The 15,529-nt window shown below is 46.5% G+C and overlaps 1 long non-coding RNA gene and 6 other non-coding genes across 7 annotated transcripts; all 7 read left to right on the top strand.

Moving 5' to 3' along the window:
- Positions 1–5,522: 5,522 nt before the first annotated feature.
- LOC138567189 (uncharacterized) lies at positions 5,523–11,469 on the top strand. Its single transcript, XR_011302120.1, has 13 exons — positions 5,523–5,560; positions 6,232–6,257; positions 6,813–6,852; positions 7,738–7,788; positions 8,189–8,225; positions 8,444–8,490; positions 8,684–8,730; positions 8,975–9,017; positions 9,204–9,239; positions 9,434–9,475; positions 10,059–10,098; positions 10,740–10,816; positions 11,271–11,469. It is a non-coding gene; the product is annotated as an uncharacterized lncRNA (long non-coding RNA).
- LOC138568099 (small nucleolar RNA SNORD26) lies at positions 6,672–6,742 on the top strand. The gene has a single exon (XR_011302472.1). It is a non-coding gene; the product is annotated as a small nucleolar RNA SNORD26 (small nucleolar RNA).
- Positions 8,048–8,115, top strand: LOC138568097 (small nucleolar RNA SNORD27). The gene has a single exon (XR_011302470.1). It is a non-coding gene; the product is annotated as a small nucleolar RNA SNORD27 (small nucleolar RNA).
- Positions 9,050–9,117, top strand: LOC138568100 (small nucleolar RNA SNORD30). The gene has a single exon (XR_011302473.1). It is a non-coding gene; the product is annotated as a small nucleolar RNA SNORD30 (small nucleolar RNA).
- LOC138568116 (small nucleolar RNA SNORD22) lies at positions 9,852–9,976 on the top strand. Its single transcript, XR_011302488.1, has one exon. It is a non-coding gene; the product is annotated as a small nucleolar RNA SNORD22 (small nucleolar RNA).
- Positions 10,146–10,217, top strand: LOC138568105 (small nucleolar RNA SNORD31). Its single transcript, XR_011302478.1, has one exon. It is a non-coding gene; the product is annotated as a small nucleolar RNA SNORD31 (small nucleolar RNA).
- LOC138568102 (small nucleolar RNA SNORD31) lies at positions 11,137–11,207 on the top strand. Its single transcript, XR_011302475.1, has one exon. It is a non-coding gene; the product is annotated as a small nucleolar RNA SNORD31 (small nucleolar RNA).
- Positions 11,470–15,529: the final 4,060 nt, after the last annotated feature.

Raw genomic sequence — 15,529 nt, 5'->3', positions numbered from 1 at the left:
AAGGCAAAGGGTTATAATCAAAGAAACATTCAAAAAAGGCACTTGCAATTGGCAGACGGAGTAAACAAGATGCAGTGACACCAGCTTACCTAAAAGGGGTGGAGTGTAGGTAAGAAACCTATGCAGGGGAACCCACAGCAGGCTGGGATGATGTAGTTGACACTCCTGAAAGCCCCTGGTGGAGCAAGACTGAAGCCGTGGCAAAACGTGAAGCAATCCGAGGGTTGCAAAAACAGAAGGGCAATCCAAAAGCAAGTCCAGAGTACAAATAGGTGTCAAATGTCCGGAAAATCAGAGAGCACGCCAGAGTCCAAGGGTAATCCAAGAGCAGTTCCAAGAAGCGTTCCAGGGTCGAAGCAAGGAGAGAAAACAAGAAGCAAAGGTAAGGCCTGGCAGTCCTCCGTAGAAGTAGCTGTGAAGCAAAGAGTCTTGTTTGCCGGCTTCTTTTGAAGAGGCGAGCGGTATCACGTGATGCATCACGTGACTGCTCGCGTACGTTGCGTGGAGCGCAACGCGGACAGCGATTGGGGCTGTCGGTATGTCCTGGTATCCTGGCGTCGCCGGCTGTGCAGGAGGCGCCATGGCAACCGCCAACGCGGAAAAGGGCGAAAAGAGGCAGGTCCGCCGAACATGGTATTCCGCCTGCCGTGTTTCCCCCACTGGTGTGAATGGGAAATACGACGGCGGGAAGCGCCTGATGAGGGAGACAGGTGTGAGGGGGGAAGAGAGAAATGGGTTGTGCGAGAGGGCGTGACACACGCACACAGATGCCCCAGTATCCACAAGGACTGGTGTCTCTGCCCCTTCAATGGCCACCATGACCTTAGGCTGTCTTTTTTTTTTTTTCTTTAACAATCCAATGCTTGAGATAAAGAATATCTCTTCCTCTAACTCGCCTCCTTGTTCCACCACTGCCACGTTCTGTTGACATCTTGCAACGTTGGTGCTTGTCCTGCTCGGAATGGGGGCCTTGCACATTCTGGAGAAGTGTCCCATTACCCCACACGGATAACACATCCTACCCTTTGCTGGGCATTCACCTATATGAGGGAGGTTATAGCCACTCTTTGAACAGGGCACAGGATGTTCTCCTCTCTCTCTCCTGGGAGTCCACTGTGGCTTTGCGACTGTGGCCCCATGCTGTAGGCTCACTGTACATACCTCCTCTAGCTTGAGCGACCGGATTGCTGTGTCCATTTTGGTGGCCTTCACCTTTGCCAGCTCATATGATCTGCCCATCTCCAGGATGTGAGCAAGTGTGAGCCCGGGTTCTCTCAGTACCTGGCACCGTAATTTGCCGGAGACACAGCACTGTATGAGCTGACTGCGGACAATCACATCTTCATTCTCCCAAGCACATGTTGTTGCAAGGTGTCTTAGGCATCCATAGAACTTGTCGAGGGACTCATCCTCCTTCTGCTTGGCAGCACACATTACGAACTGCTCATAGTCTTGGTTCACCAGTGGCATGAAATGCTCCCTCAGGCAGTTTTTTGCCACTCGGCACGAGTAGTTCACTGGTGCAAGAGTTTTAAAGATTTTATGAACCTCTGATCCAGCCGAGTATATGAAGGTTTGCACTTTCGCGTCCTCATCCAACTCCCCTGTGGCTCTAAATAAATGTCTAGTCTCTCAACCCAGAATATCCATTTCGGCCAGGGGCGTGCTGGATTGCCTGCTGTGTCGAACTCTGGCATGGGGGCCAGAGAGCCTTGTTGGTGAGGACCTCCTCTTGTTCGGGCTGCACCTCCTGCAGGTCCTTGACCATCCATTTTGAGTGTCACCCTCGTCCTCGCTCATGGTTCCCTTTCTCCTTCAAGTAGACACGTGGCCAAGAGCACAGGCACCTCCTTACACATAGAGGCCTCAACTCCCATGTGCAAGAGCACACGAGTACCTCTGTGTAGGCAGAGTCCGCAACTCAGAATGTCTCCAACACCACTCTGGGCCCGGATGTCTTTCCTCATGTGCTCCAGCCACTTCCGACTCCCGTTCACCCTTTTCACAGTCTGGAGCTCATCTGCCTTTGTACGCCCTTTCTTGCACCTTGACCCTTCCTTGGATACTGGTCGATTGCGTGTGCATTTAAAGGAACAGGGAGAAAAAAAATATTTGGGCCCCTTTTGTGCCCTCTGCATGGTGTGCACACTGTGGAGTGTTGCACTGTGGTTCCAAAAATAATCCCCTGGGCGCACATGAATAACTACGCAGACACAGGTCTGATGCCGGTGGGTTCCGGGGGCGTGCTCTGAACGCCAGACACGGGAACACCCCGGGAACGTGCGACGGCTCAACGTAGCCGTTGCACCGTCATGTGACCACATTACAGACACCAGACCAGAGTCCAGCAGTTTGGTTGTCAACTGTTGCACGTTAACCAGTGTGGCCCTTTATTAGGTTAGTTACATGGTATGTGCACATGTGATATGATATGGCATTTATGACGCGCCCATACACAAGTGTTTCAAGGCGCGACGAGGCAAGGGAGGGGGAACAGAGGGAAGATAGACAACTATCCTACTAGGCCAGGTGTCATTCAGATCGAGCAAGTGCAGGGGAAGGGGGGGAAGGAAAGTGCAAGGGGGCAGGGGAGGGAAAGTGTAGTACATAGGATAATAAATAACAAGATAAATAAAAGAACGGCCAGCTGGTGGCAAGTGCAGGGTGAGAGCAGAACAAGTGCAGGTGGGGGGACTCTGGGGATACAGACGCAGTCCTCAGGTGCACGTGTTGCCAGGGAGGCAGTGCAGGCGTGCAACTGGAAGGGCATTGGCCAAAAAATCAGACGGGTGGCCAGGTAACCCTGCAGTAACAGTACAGCAGCAAAGAGGAGGGTTTTAAGGAGCTTCCGGAACCGAAGATGGTACTCCACATGTTTCAGGGAGGCTGTTCCAGAGGGAGGCACCAGCCGAAGAAAGAGATCTACCAGCAAATTGTTGCTTGGTGAAGCGACGGACCCTGAGGGTGTTGGAGGCGGATGAGCGAGAGCTCGAGAAGGGAGATATTTAGGAAGAGAGAGTTGCAGATACTGGGGCCCCAGGCTCAGAAGGCATTGTGGACAATGCAAAGGGTTTTGAACTTAATCCTCGCAGCCACTGGGAGCCAGTGCAGAGATTTCAGTTCTGGAGAGATATGATCCCTAGGCTTGAGGCCAAGGACAAGTCTCACAGTCCTGTTTTGGATGAGTTGCAGAGGGCGGTGAGTAGAGGCAGGCAGATTTAGCTAGAGGCTGTTACAGTAGTCTAGCCTAGAGAGAATCAGAGCTCTGGAGACAGTGAGCTTCTGGGGAAGGAGAGGAAAGGAAGAATACCTCTGGAGGAGGTGAAGTTGGTAGTGTGACTTCTTGGAGACGTCAGAGATGTGAGGAGAGAAGGAGAGTGTGGAGTCAAAGATGACCCAGAGGTTTTTTGCCACACAAGTGGGAGCAGGAGGAGGGCCAAGGGAGGCCGCCCAGAGTGTGACAGGAAAGTAGGGAGTAGGTGTGCCTATGAGGAGAATCTCAGTCTTACTGGCATTAAGGCAGAGGTCATTCGCGGCACACCACACCTGGATAGCAGTCAGTCAGAAATGAGGGAAGGAGAAGAGGAGGCTGAGGTAGCCTGAAGATGAGCTGAGTGTCATCTGCATAGCACTGCAAGTTGGGGCAGAAAGCAGCAATGCGGTGGGCAAGAAAGTGCCAGGTAGAAGTTGAAAAGTCAGGGAGAGGTCATACCCCCGGGGGACACCAAAGGTAGAGAAAAAGATAGCTGAGAGGAAGGACCCAAGTTGGACCTGGGAGGGTCGGTCAGAGAGGAAGTAAGTCAGCCATGCCAGTGCCTGACCGATGATACCAAGGTTATCACGGAGACAATTTAGCAGGATGGCATGGTTGGCAGTGTCAAAGGCAGAAGAGAGATCAAGCAAGATGAGGACACACGGGGTGTTAGAGTGCCAAACATGTGACACTGCTTGAGCACTGGAAGGGGTTCAGACACAACAGTCATCGCTCATGTGGGCACTCTGAAATCAACCCACACAGTTAACTGTTCGATGTCTTGCATAGTTGCCAACATGACCCATTCCATAGGTTCTTATCCAGTCCTGTTTTTTTTCTTTGCTTTCTGGGATTTGTAGTTCCACCTTTCCCATTCTATATCTCAGACTACAAGTCCCAGGATGCAAGATATATAAAATGGGATATAGAATGGGAAAGGTGGAACTACAAATCCCAGAAAGCAAAGAAAAAAACCAGGACTGGATAGCACCTACAGATTGGAATGGGCCATGTAAGCAACTATGAGTCACACACACACACGAGTACACATACTAGAGGTGTACTTAACTGTCCCCTGTGCTTCCAAGAAAGAGGAGGTTAATGCAGGGAAAATGGTGACACTTATACAGCGGGCAGGACATGATTGGTGAGGGCTGTCACACGTGTTTGGGACTAAATGTTGCTTGTGCAAAAACGAATCTGAAAAGGAGTCAGTGAAACATCTTCTCTTAAAATGCCCAAAGACCACCAAATGGAGAAAAGCTTTTCTTGGCCCCCTACTTGAACCTTTCTCCCAATACGGAAGAAGTGTGGTGGGCCCGCTTAATGAGTGGGTCAAGAACTTCGTGGTCCATAGCAACGACAAAAATTTTAAAAGCTGCACTGGATGAATGCACAAAAACGACATAAAACATCTACACTGAAACTAAAGTACACAGAAGTGAAGAGAAAATGAAGTAAACCACTTTGCAAATCATAAAATTGATAAATGCAATAAAAAAACTAAAAAAAAACTACCCTTTTCTCCCGGGATTTTAGGAAATGCTGTTTAGTTGTGATTTGTTGCTCGTGTGGCAGTAAAGCAAAAGAAGCATAATACGTGCCTCCGGTCAAATAGAATCCCCTAATCCCCCACCACCTCGGCCCTGCTGCTCTGAACCCCAAAAATGGATGGGGGTTTGCTTAGCTCTCAACCATTTATGTCGCAAAGGCGGATGAAAACACCCGATTTTAATTTGGGCGGGTGAGACCTAGTGAAACGAATGGGCATGCAGGTGGATTGGCGCCGCGGGTGAGTTCGCTGTTCACAAGGCAGGTGACCCCCGCCAAAAGCGTTTGAGTCGAGGGCTATGCGGTTTGTAAATGAAACTATACTCTAGCAAAGTTCACCCGTAAAGTGAATAACACCTAATAAAACGCCTCAAAATGGCTGAGCCGATTTCCCAACACCTTCGTTGTTGCTGTACCTCTTCTATGTTTAGTGCCATCTGATTCCCTTTAACCATAGAGTTCCGTAACTCTGGGACTTTCACCCACTAAATGGAATGCCTCTTTGTGACCTGGAAGTGAATGATTCCGCTGTTTCTTACACGTTTATTTTTTTAGAACCCACAAAAAATCGTCTATTTCCACCCATTGAAACAAAACACACGCAGTACCCAAATGAAGTTTAAAAAATGCATCTCTTAAATCGCAACTCCTCCCTTCTTGTACGTAGCCTACCCAGCATGCTTTGCGATGATCATGGTATATAAAGGCCTGCCTGGACGAAATTCGTCCATTTTCTCTTGGTCTTTTTCGTGGAAGGTAAGAGTTGCGGTGAGATCGCATTCAGTACAGCGTGCGTGCGCTCTTCCGCCCGCCCGCCCCCCCATTCATGCCTTTCTCTGCTTAAATGGCACCTATTGTTTACCGACCCATTTTTCGTATATTATGGAGTTTTGGTAGTGTGGGGATAAATACTTATCTGTGAATAGTTGTAATATTGATTTCCTTCATTGCACGTGGCTGCCAAATTACACTTGCTCTTGCAAAAAGTGATCTGTTTGGCTTGACTACGCCACCATGAAACGATAAGCTTTGTAACATTTAACTTTCTGTGATTCATATAAAAGCAACGTGTTTTAAATATTAGAGCGGTAGTTAAATTTTGTGAACACTTTCCACAATACAATGCTAGATTAAACAGGACGCCTTTTCATTATTCGCAGATTAATTTCAATTTTTAAATGGAATATTTAACTTTAATGCTTACTGAGCACTTAGTAACGTCCTGCAATGTTACCTTCGACCCTGCGTGGTGACGGCCAGCCTTTCCATGATGAGACTTTTCACAGACCTGTTCTGATTGTCAGTGCGGAAGTGTATCTCTGAGATCCAGACTGCCGATCTTGCCAAGCGCGAATCAAGTTACGTTTTGGAATGCTGATCTTTTTATATATTCCTTTGTTGCTTAATGTGTTAAATATTTTTTTTAGGTTGCGCCTTTCAAGTTTCCTCTGAGGTGAGTTGTGAGCATTAAGTTAATGCATTCACTCTGCACCCCAACCGTTTGATATTTTCCACATATTCCATCTGACAAGAACTGCGTGCCCAATACTTAAAATAGATTAAACACATGAACCTCTCTAAATCGTCCGGGCTGTCACAGGGTTGGCTTAAGATTTAATTCTCTTCCCGATAGTTAGCTTTACTTCACACGAAACAAATAGGGCGCGATGGAAACCGGTGCACTTAAGCAAAAAATATGCAAGTTATGTTAAAAGCATGACTCCTTCACGTCTAATACGAACCCCAGACCTGAATGCGCTGTGGGATTAAGCTGGCCTATCCCCAAAACACCCCAGTCGCTTCCCTTACAAACAGTTGCTAACGCATCACGGTATAATTTGCATGCGAATGCAGGGTGCTAACAATGCTGCAAAGATGAAAATAGAACTCTCTCTTTCTGACTGATGGTGGAGACCTCTTTACCAGATCCTGAGCAGCACGTGTCTCGCTTTGCTTGCTTGCCATCTTGTATTTAAGTAGCTTTATTTTGACTTATTTTCTTTCACAGAACTTAAATCTTGACATCATGTCCAAGCAAGATCGTGCAGGTTGGTATGACACTGGACTGTCGGGGTGGGGTGGAATGCAGTAGAGGTCGTCAAGTCAGAAGTGGTATGGTACCTTGCCCAAAAAAAACACCCAGTAGATTGTTAGTACTTATCCACGCGAGCCCGTTTCTCCCGCTGACCAATTCATCACAAGAGCCGTGGTTAAATTGGACAATATTTATGGAGCGCGTCAGTTTTCCCATCACCTGATTGTTTGAATTGTCTTGCCTTTTTAAATGTGATCTTGTAAATTAGACTATGTAGTGACAAAAAGAAAATTGTAGTGGTTAACCGGGGGATTGTTTTATGGCGCTATAGTGCTTTAAGATCAGACTGGCAAGGAAACATGTTTCATGCGCACGACCTTGCTTTGCCAAAATAATACATGAATGTCCCTCTAAGAGCGGAAATTAAAACCTTTGTTCTCACCGAGGCGTTATAGAAACTATGCATAATCGCCCAACCAAGTTGGTACTGTTTATCGACATCTGAAGGCAACAGAAACTAGTGTAATTTTGAAGCTGGAGGTAACACGTGTCCAGAAGTTGCCCGAGTGAGAGGAGCTTTATGCACTGCCAATTTAGTGTACTGTTCACCAATGTCCGCAGCCGTCTCCAACAATGTGCCTCCTGTGGTTCCTTCGTAACTAGTAGGATAGGACGTGCTGTTAGACTTGCATGCAATCGCTTTCTTCTGTAACAGTGTAGCCAAAATGCCACAGGGAGAGCGGGCGATGGCTCATGCGAATTGGACTGCTAGCAATGATGTTTTCCAAGCACATAGCTGACTTTGTGATGCGAGACTATTGCTGAGCTAGTTAGTTGTGGTTACTGTGTTGGTGGCAATCACGAACAGGACTAATGCGTCCACTTTTTTACTTTTCAGTTGCCACTTCCACGTCGGACCCGCCCTTTGCCTCTCTTCCACGAGCACCGGGTAAATATTGCGTCGATTAAAGTTTCCAGCTCGTGACATGTCGTCTTTTGCGGGGATCCATGTACCGCTCCTTAGGTCCCTCCAACCGGTCCTTAACAGTGTCTTATGCAAATCCTTAACGCACATGTTGGGTGTCATTATCAACATGACTAGGCAGTACTGGGTGGTTTGTTTTGTGCCGGGCACAGGTTTGGGTTAGTATGTACGACGGTTGCCTTGTAACCGCGTGACACCGCCTCCATATTTTGTTATACAATCTGTTCCATGATGAACCCATAGACAAGCATATGGCTGACTGTATAGTGATGCCATTTCAAATCTGAGAACAGCAGTGCCTGCATCCTGGTCGGTACTTTCGTTTTGAGGGCATTTCACAACTTTTTCCCCCCCTTCATTTCAGGTTGAGACTGCAATGTCAACTCTTAATTGGAACTCGGGTATGTAAAATTCGCTCGTGGTTGGGGAAGGGGGTTGATGGCCGTTAACAGATTTGTATAAAGCCTGCTCCATATGATGACTTAAAGTCTCGTTCGTCTGATTATCTTTGAAGAATATCTCACAGCATGGTGGAGTTCTGATGGTAGCACAGTAGTCTAGTGCATGGGCTGTTGTGGCTTGATTAAGTAATTCCACTAACCTGTCTCCTCGTTTTCAGATATCAACACTGCGGGTGATTCAACAGTGCGTTGGAATGTCCAACAGGTAAATGCAATATTTTTTTAAAAAAAATGTAAATTGTACAAGCTGTCTGAGAGGATGAAATGGCCTAGCCATATACACTGGACGACTTCGGTCACATGGCATTTAAGTCACCAAAGCCCTGATTGGACTGCCTGTCTCTGCTCTCCATGATGTGACGTGTGCTATTAGGCGCTGATCGATTTTTCTTTTACAGCTGGCTGAAGTGAACATGGACTGGCCCCGGCCCCTCCACCTTCCACGGTAAGTCTTGGTGCTCCTTGGGATTGTTTACGTGGATTTGCCTTAGCTTGCGATCAGCAGTTGCCAAGGCCTGCATTGTTGCTAGTGTTGGCGCTTTGACTGGAGAAGCAGTTTCTGTGATGAGTATACTAGCTCACTTTGATAACATGTGAAACCTACTGAACAACTGAGACACTGCTGCAATACTGCAAGTGGAGGGGCTGGGTTGTGTCCCAGTAACTCACGTGTGGCTTTTGTTCGACAGGTCCCTGCCGAGGCTGCGTGTCCTACCATGGAACTAAGATGAGGTGAGTTATGTTTTCTGCCTCCACTGTGCCCCCAGTATGATGATCCACTCATGGAATCTCGTTCGGCTGAATTCTGATGATAGTTGTCTTTCTGAACGTGGGGTACTTGCACTTTAGGCGGAGTGAACGCAAAATTGTGACTTTATTGGGTAGGCTTAATAATCTGCAATTGCGTTTATTTTCTAGGGCCCAGCGTTCAAGATGACTAACGCATCTATGCAGGTAAAGAACCAATCTAATTCCTAACCGATGCGTAGTACTGCTGCCCATCTTGTATGATGAGTTTTAACCACTATACCTTGAGCCTTCTTTACTGTTGGCTGTGACACCATCGTCGCTATCCTGATGAGATGGATTGCCGTTTGCCTTATATCTGGTACTGTTAAAGTGGCTTCTAACATGTTTGTTTTTTGCAGGGGGTCTACTCAATAAAATACAAATACTAATCGTCAACTAAGGTGAGCACCCCTTTCTTTTTGCTATTAGTTGCACTTATTCGCTCAAAAGATGGGCCATAATCAGACACGCGTAGGAAAATGTGCTCTGGGAACTAGAAAAGGAAACTCCACTGACGACCAGTATTTAGAATTGCTCTGCCTTATGTTTTCTTGGCTTGGGTGCAATTACCGAGGCAGCCTCTTCTGTGTTTAGGCCCTGCTCTCTGGCAGCAGTGAGCAAAAACTCCCAGTAGGGTGCTTTTGAGAGCGCGAACAGAAGGGGCTGCTTCAAATCACAAAATGGATGCCCCATGTAAAAATGTTGAGCCTTATTTGATCAAGGGACTTTATTTCAAAGTGTTGGATTACTTTGTTGCTCATGCTTGACTAAAGCCAGTCCAGATGATGACCACTGCACAGGTCTTACTATCTGCCTTGTGCCAGAACCTGCAAAGGTGAACCCACTGGTGCAGTCAGTGTGACAAGAGGACTACTTGTTCTGGACGGAACTGTCTGACAGACTTGGCTTTCACCCCATGATATCTTCGTTTTGCTTTTCCTTTTTAATAGGCAAATTATTAAACCTGAACGTTATTTATTTCAGGTGCGTTTGATGGTCTATGGTAGACAATAAAGCGGGCTTGGTGAGTAATTGTGACTTGTGTTGCGTTTTTGGATCTAGGTTGGATAATGAGCACATGATGAACCGGATTACCGCCCCAGTCTGATAAATCTATGACTGATCGGTACTCACTGATGCTTATATCTGGGCTCCAGTGTGAAGGGTTAACCCGCTTCCCAAACTGCTTAGAGTAGGCCATGCCAGTTCGCGTTGCTGCTACTGGGGAGTGGTAGCCAGTAACTTGAAATCAGCAGTCCATCCCAATGACTGCAGGCTTTGCTTTGTAAGCACGTCTTGAGTCTCCCTTCACCTCTACAGCAATTCATTAAGGGGTGGTGCCAGCATTCTTACCCAGCCTGAGGCTGGTAGGAGTTAGACTAATGCCGCTTTCAGTTTAATACCCGTAAGGCTAGATCCGCTCCGTTTTTCTGCAACGAAGCTTCATATTTCTACTTGTATTCTCAGATTGATTAACTTGGCCTTACTACTTCTGTCGCATTCGACGACAATTTTAAAACACTGACCGAGTTCTGACATTTGCTTTACTCTGGGTGGCAGTAATGCGGGGGAACCGGGAGCAAGTACACAAATTTATTTTCTGCATCACATTTGCGTATTAGATCCATTGTAACCTGGGGTTTCTGCTTTCTCTGTCCCATACAGGTGTGTTGGAGACACGTCGCTTTTTGACGTGTGATTGATAGCTGGCGAGTCCTGCGTGCAGCACGTTAATAAACATGGTAATTCTTTTTTTTTTTTATTGGTCTATAGTCTTGGGGCCGCAGTTTCACGTAGCCCTGCGAAAGGAGCCCACGTAGACCACTGCTTAAAGGCATGCTAGCAGCCCAGACCATCCCGCTTGAATGTAAACCTTGCCTGGCTTTACAGATATGCTGCCCCATCTGGTACAACGTCCTTTCATCTGCTGCCTGTTAATCCCCAGGCTTTTTAACGCGCACATTCCACCGGAGGGCAGATAAGGGTTTGGGCGTGTGGGAGGGAGCAGGCAAGTGATGAAATGACGGTCAGTTGGTTATTGGGACAGAGGGCATTGTGGCACTAAGCATATGATGAGCCGTATTACCGCCCCAGTCTGATCATTTGTGACTGAACGGTATGCTCTGAATCTTAATGCAAAATTATGCACTGTAAATCTGATTTGAAATCTTATTAGCTTGTTTTGTTTTCTTACAGATGGCGAGCTTGTTTCATCCGTGGGGGACTACTGCTTTGAAATTGCAGCTATTGAGACGACTTGTTAATATGCACATTGGCAGTTCATCGGGAATTATCTGGAGGGCTGCCCGTACGCCCTATTAACCTTGTCGGCAGGATGAGTGATTTACGCTATACAAGAACCTTCACTTTTCAAATAAAGTTAAAACTGCCACGACTTGTGTTTCCAGTTTGTGGATGGGTCTAAGTAATGCTGGGCACTAAAAGCTCCCTAGAGCAAAGGCGTGGGGCTCGATTTTGAAGATGCTACAGTCTGGTGTAGCAGGGTACAGTATACCCAATGGCGGAGGTAGGACGAGGGGAATAGCTAGTTTGGTGGAATAGATGCATTCATGAGGTGGGGGGGATGTCACTTTGCTGTCCGCTTTTTTGCAATTTACTATGCTTGCTGAATTTCTAATGTTGGATTTAGAATTTGTAATGCTTGGTCAATATTAGTGGATGGTTTATCGGAATAATGGCCCAATCTAATAAGCCAGAACTTAGCAGAGAATTGGCAATATGGTCGCCACTAATAATTGAAATTGACATTTTAGTAGCACTTATTTGCTCACCTAGGAGTGGGGGTGCTGTAGCGGCGCATCGGCTGTACCTGTCACTGGAGGATATACAGTAGCCCCGTTTGGTAGGATTGGGGCTGTATACCCCTTGTTGGCACCACATTTTCAAAAGTGTTACTTGGAATCTGACTGCTGTAGATATTTTTGCTCCTATCTTGGTGTCTCTACTCGCACATATACAGTTGCGGTGCACATCGGGAGAGACCTCCATTATTCCCCCTTTTTCGTGGTGAGGTGTGATCTATCCTGAGTTTATATCGCGCCCATGCACAAGTGTTCGGGTGTCGAGTTTGCGTCTAGGACCCTCCTGACGCTGATCATTCACGTCCCCTCTTAATTTAAACCTCATTTCCAGCGACTCGCTATACAACCGCTTATTTCATTTATTCGCCTAATTTTGCACAAAACATCTAGGATAGTTTTAGGGAGCTTTGCTTTGGCGGGATTGATATTGGTGGAACTGAAAAGTGGACTGCATATTCCATTTTAGCAGAACAGATGGCAATTACGTCCCAGGGGCCACACCACGTGTTGCATGAGACATGGATGCTGGAGTTAAATTGACATCCAATTTCGTCCTTGCATTTATTATTGTGAACCTCTACGGAAATAACAGACTACTTGTCTGTAAATGTTTTGCAGTCTAGTGAGACGAAATTACTGAGACAAATAGTTCTGGGTATGCTAAAGCGCCTCGTTGAACAATTACTTGCCCTTTTTCAAAGGGAAACCTCTTCAACCTCGGATTTAAACCAAAAAGTTCGCAATGCTTTGGAAACGCACCACAACCTCATAATGGAGCGAGTAGAACCACTCCTAGAGCCTGAAAATCAAAAATGGGGGCAAAACATGTAATTACAGCTGGTTTTGGCACAATCGGCCTCTGATAAGTGCACTCTACCAACACCGAAGACCCGCAGGGTGGTTTATCAAGTTGTTATTGGACTGGGAAGTGGAGCCAGGTTCTTGGTCATGGGTGAAGGCACTGGAAAGCAAAACTGGGGGGGGGGGGGGGTTAGCAGGAAAACAAAAGTTCAAGGAATTAATTGAGATTCTTTCATCTACTGCCATTAAAGATCCTGTAGACACTAGATTACGGTCGTCGGGGTCACAAAACACAGGCTTTGAAAGACTTGCTGGTATACAAATGCTTGGGAAGAAAATTGGGCAACTGAAGGAGTCCCCAAGAAGTTCCCAGTCAATGGCAACACTTTTTGTTCGTGTGCCTTTGCTCAAATAATTCGCCCTCTTATTGAGTCCACATGTGGGCACTAATCTTAGAAGAACGTGGGGCAGCAAATTGATACTGGCTGAATGCTTGCCATTAATCTACCTAAGCTAGGTGTCTCTCATGCACAAATCAGATGCCAAATTTAAGTTGCCCTGTTCAGCAATTTCCGAATGCTTCTGCAGTGTGGTGGGCTCCTATTTTTTTATATGGGGATAAGTTAAGGCCCCTCTGTTACAGTCGGCGCTCAATTAGTGCATAGTAACCAAGCGCACAGCAGTTGACCCAGGGACTGGTTGGTACACTAACTCAATGGTGGCTCCCTCAGCAACCAACTCCCAAGAACCAGCTGTTATAAGAGCCATGGAAATAAACCATTTGACAAAGTCAGAGGAAGGTGACTATTTCTTTTCTGTCGATTTGTCTGGCTGGAACAAAGAAATGGAACACCTCGCCTTCAAGAAAGACTGTTTTGAAGATTGTGAAGGATGTCCCACAGTTAACTATCGACGCATGATTGAGACTACATTTTGATAACCCTGTATGAAAACTACCCATTCAGTGGAGCTTGGTCTACATTCCTGCTTAGGCACTATTAGTGCAAACCTGAGATATGGGATTTCAGCCCATAAAGCATATCTAAGGTAAAAAGCAGCACAATAGGCCTGATGACCATTAGAATGGGAGAGGCAAAGGCTGGATCCTTCTGAAAATGTGATCCTTGAATCTAATGTTGGTCCCTGTTGCTGGGGTTCTTGATATTCCAGAAGCTAGAGGCAAATAATTCATTGCTTTAGTAAAGGGCTATATTAATGTTCTTAGCTTGGCCACGAGGGCTTAGAAGTTTTGTGAATGAATCTCCCGAAGTGCCATCTTTGGGACCTATGACCTGATTTTATTGCACGGAACATGGCTCCAGTCTGAATTGATGGCTTCACAAGATCTGAGCTGTTGGCTTTTGGCAATACAGCGGTTTGCCCTTCAGGAGGCCTTCGACTCCCCATCTTCTCTGCCTCTCCCCTGCTAACCTTCCTTTTCTCTTGACTTCCCTCTGCTATCCTCCCTCCTGCTGTTACGTTGACTGGCTGCCTGGTACGCCCGAGTCATATAGGACCCCCTCCTCACCCAGGCCATGGCAAGGGTGATCGGATTCCTGCCCCCAAATGGGGAAAATGTCCAGACGTGTGTTAAAATGGAGCTAAAGGCTGTATAGGCCCACTACCTGTCATATATGTGCAATACAAGGAAATAGGACATTCCCCCAAGGGGGAATGAGACTAAGAACAGGCTGCGAGAGTTAGTTTTCTTTATGTAAAAGTGGCATCCAGAAAACTCTGCTGCCCGAGAGCGCTCTGGCAAACAATACACCTACAATTGATTATAAGAGCAGAAATCATCAGTGATGTCAGACATGAAGGTTGCAAAAGTTCTTTATGATTGGACACAAGCTTGCATTGCCTATGGGCACATAGGTGCTGCTCCTCTGTGGTTGGCAGGAGGGTGTGCATCAAGAGGTCCATCTGTCTGTCCAGGCGGGGAGAGTAACGCTTACCTTGACTGTGGGGACACTCCCGGGGAACTGTGGCACAGCTCTTCTCAATTGGAGATGCTTCTTCTCTCCAACTTCCCCTCATGAAACTCCCTAGATAAAATACAACAAAGATTCCTTAGGGTGTGGGAGTGCACTACAAACTAGAATTCAACTAGACTCTTCTTACTACAATTAGAATGCAACACCACCTTCATTATATAATCTTTACCTTATTTATTTTTTGGGCGAGCTCTCATCCTGCCTCTGTGCAGGGGCTCGAATTCTGAAGAGTGGAATTTTCTGGTTGATATTTTAGGGACAAGGAAGAAATGAGCTACTCTAGGTTGTTCTTTAGAGTCACAGGGAAGCAGCTAACACTGACAGAAAAATCACAAAATTTCCCAGGAGAAAGAATACCCAAAAGATAATTCCAATGCTAATGGTTAGGGTAAATAAACAAAGGTACTGAATGGGGAAGTGGGGATTAAATGACAATGTTATATTGTGAAAAATGACTAACGCAACTCAAGCCACAGCAAGCTGCGCAGTGAATGGATTCGAAATTGAGAACACCCTGACCATGAACCTGTGTAGCCCCACAGATCATGAGTGTCATGTCATAACATCAATACAACAATAGAGAGAATGCCTGCAGAATGAGTGGGACTGCAGCGCTTCCCAATGAAACTTTTTACTTCAAACTGTGCTTGTAACAAAGGGCACAAAAAAGCATTGTTCGCAGTGCGCGGCAATACACACTTCTGAATAACTAGCTGGCAACCTTGCCACATGTAACACTAAAAAAAAAAAAAAAAAAACATTAAGCTCTCTTCAGAGGAATAGTGAGGAAACGGATACTTGCAAAAGGTGCCGCTGACGGGAATCGAGTGAAAAGGTT

Source organism: Ambystoma mexicanum, chromosome 2p (genome assembly GCF_040938575.1).
Source record: "Ambystoma mexicanum isolate Mex_15411 chromosome 2p, UKY_AmexF1_1, whole genome shotgun sequence".
NCBI classification, from domain to species: Eukaryota; Metazoa; Chordata; class Amphibia; order Caudata; family Ambystomatidae; genus Ambystoma; species Ambystoma mexicanum.
The sequence above is the reverse complement of the archived record's forward strand: the minus strand, read 5'-3'. Positions and strand labels throughout refer to the sequence as shown.